General features: G+C 47.8%; 1 non-coding gene across 1 annotated transcript; it reads left to right on the forward strand.

Annotated features, from left to right (window-relative positions):
• Positions 1-2415: 2415 nt before the first annotated feature.
• On the forward strand, positions 2416-2487 carry trnat-cgu (transfer RNA threonine (anticodon CGU)). Its single transcript has one exon. It is a non-coding gene; the product is annotated as a tRNA-Thr (tRNA).
• Positions 2488-2894: the final 407 nt, after the last annotated feature.

Consider the following 2894-nt stretch of genomic DNA (forward strand, 5'->3'; position numbering starts at 1 on the left):
TCCCACTTGTGTCTCTCTCGGCCACACCTACTGCAATTGGTTGCAGCTACCACTAGATGCTCTTCCCGTCTTTCTTGTCTTTTACCACTAATTTTTCCTTTTGTTTTCTTAACAAATTCAATTGAGTCTGCAACTCTCGAGATCAGACTCTCCCTGTCCCCTCGAACAACGGATTGGTTAAACTTTCTAACCTCTGTTTGTCTGCTCAATTGAAACTCTTTCGTTAATGTGAGATCAGCCCTGGACTGTAGATGATCTGAAAGGGTGTTGTCTAATCCCCCGAACACAATCCTGTCTCCATTCAGCTCTTCTCTTATGTTGCCGTATTCACAAATATCCGTGAGTTTGGACAAGTCATTGATAAATGAATGAATACTCTCCCCTTTCTGTTTTGTACGCTTATTAAATTCAAAGTGATTCCTGACAATGCAGCAGCCAGCCGACGTCATCAGAGCGCTCCAAGCTCGCACATGCACAAACAGTCTCCTGCGCTCTGAGATGCTGCGCATGCTCAGCCTACGTCTTCCAGGACGAAGTGGCGCATGCGTGGGAAAACTCTCTCCCCCCTTGCAGCCACTCACTCCAGGCCGCTCGCTGCCCGCTCCGCGCTACCCTGCTCCCCCGCCCTCCGGCCGCTTGCTACCCCCCCCCACCCTCGCACTGCCCTCTCTCCGTCCACTCACGCCCCGCTTCCCCCCCACGTCCCTCCAGACACTAGCTCTAAGGCATGCTGCTGCCCTCGTCTCGGCCTCTCGCTCCAACATTCGATCATTCTTCACCGCACCACCCGATAAAGCAAGGCGAGCCTCGAGAGGTGATGGGGCAATGTTGGAGCGAGTGGCCGAGAGGAGGGAAGCGGCAGAGCCCATGGCCTGGAGTGTGAGCGGCCAGAGAGCAGGATGGGGGTGGTGGTGGGTGAAGCGGGGAGTGAGCAGTCAGAGAGTGGGATGGGGGGAAGCGGGGAATGATCGTCCGGAGAATGGGATGGCACTGTTTAGCGGTGATTTGAGGAAAAAATGTTTCAATTCGAGGGTGGTTGGAATCTGGAACACACTGCCTGAAGGAGTGGTAGAGGCAGGAACCCTCACAACATTTAAGAAGTATCTAGATGAGCACTCAAAACGCCACAGAATACAAGGCTACGGCCACGTGCTGGAAAATGGAATTAGAATAGGTAGGTACTTGATGGCCGGCACGGACATGATGACCGAAGGGCCTGTTTCTGTGCTGTATAACTCTATGACTCTATTAAACCTCACTGAATTACAGAGGGTGTGCTGCACTGTCAGAGGTGCTGTCCTTCTGATGAGACTTCAAACAGCGCAACGTTCTCCGAGAATCAACCAAAACATGTCCATTGTGTAGATATGTGCCATATTTGCTTATGAAACGACAGTCACTGCTCCGAAAATAATTCACTTTAGGTGAACTAAGATGACTTGGTACCATATAACTGGCGAATGCACAAGAAGGAGCGGGGGACTGTTGGGGGTGGGACGGAGGCGGCGATGGCAACCTTTGAGGGGATTTTTGGGTCGAAGTTGTTTTCTGTGATAAATTGAGTAGCTCCATCTTTAATCCTGGCAGCTGCCTGAATGTCACAGACAGTGACGTTTCAGTGGAAGAGGCTGCATTTGCGCATGTGCTAGTACAGCGTCACCTGGTGGTTGCGTTGTCAGCAAATGAAGCGTTTTAACTTTGGCTCCACGATGACATTTTTTTCCTCAATTAAAATAGGTCTTCCGTGCCTTAATAACTTCTTCACATGTTGCCTTCTGTTCTTCATGAGGATGTTGCCTGCACACTCCCTTCATTGCAGACAATAGTGTACTGACCTGCTCCATGTCTGGCTTCTGCACGCGACCCGATGCAGTACGATACCTTGCAAACCTCTGGAACCAACTCGGCCACTCGTCGGCTTGGTTCAGTGCAGTGACCTTTTCAAAGGTACAGGCAAAGATTTCTCCATCTTCGCTTTGGTTTACTGTGGCCCCCATATAATATTCCGATATCTGTCAAGGCGTAGTACAGAATTTATAAGAACCTGACGGTTAAAATAACCTGAGTTTACTCTACACATCTTGCATTGAAGGTTTCATCGACAACTCTCCATGAGGTGCCGGAAAGATTATATTACATCACTTCCTGTGATGATGCACATAGTCTATTTATATAATCTGCCCAGTAACAACCCAATGTCCACTCTTATATTATTGTACAGATGTGAGAAAAGCTGAGGATGGGAATGGAACGTCTCAATGAAGATTTCATGATGCTGATGATGTAAATGAGGCTGATCTGTTACCCATTCCACAATCCCTCTTTATTTCTGTGCATGTTTCTCGATGCTGTTTCAACCAAATTGAAAAAGAATCACAAATCCTCCTCTGGAGCCTCAGGTGCTCATTAACAAAAGGCGTGGTGGCCAAGTGGTAAGGTGTCAGTCTCGTAGACTGAAAGTTACGGGTTCAATCCCCGTTTGTGCCTTTTGATTAGTTTCTCACTTCAAATGTGATGTTTCCACAAAAGATGTGCGTTGCATTTGTTTTGGCCATCTGGAAATCAGTGTCATGTTACACTTTATCCTGGACACGGGGAAGAACGTGAGGAGTAGCCACATGGTTCCTCCAGCCTTCTCTGCCATTGATAGAGTGAAAATATCTGAGGTCCAAGCACTGAACCTTATTACTGTGTATATGCCGGATATTGAACAGAGCTATTCTATTAATCCCACATCCCACACTCCTGTCCTTTCCCCCATTGCCCTGTTAGATTTTCCATGTCAGGTATATATCCAAATCCATTTAGAGTTAACATTGAATCTGCTTCCACTGACCTTTCAGGATTGCATTCCAGACCAGAACAACACACTGCTGAAAAAACAATCTCCTCAT

Source organism: Heterodontus francisci, unplaced genomic scaffold, assembly GCF_036365525.1.
Source record: "Heterodontus francisci isolate sHetFra1 unplaced genomic scaffold, sHetFra1.hap1 HAP1_SCAFFOLD_51_2, whole genome shotgun sequence".
Lineage (NCBI taxonomy): Eukaryota > Metazoa > Chordata > Chondrichthyes > Heterodontiformes > Heterodontidae > Heterodontus > Heterodontus francisci.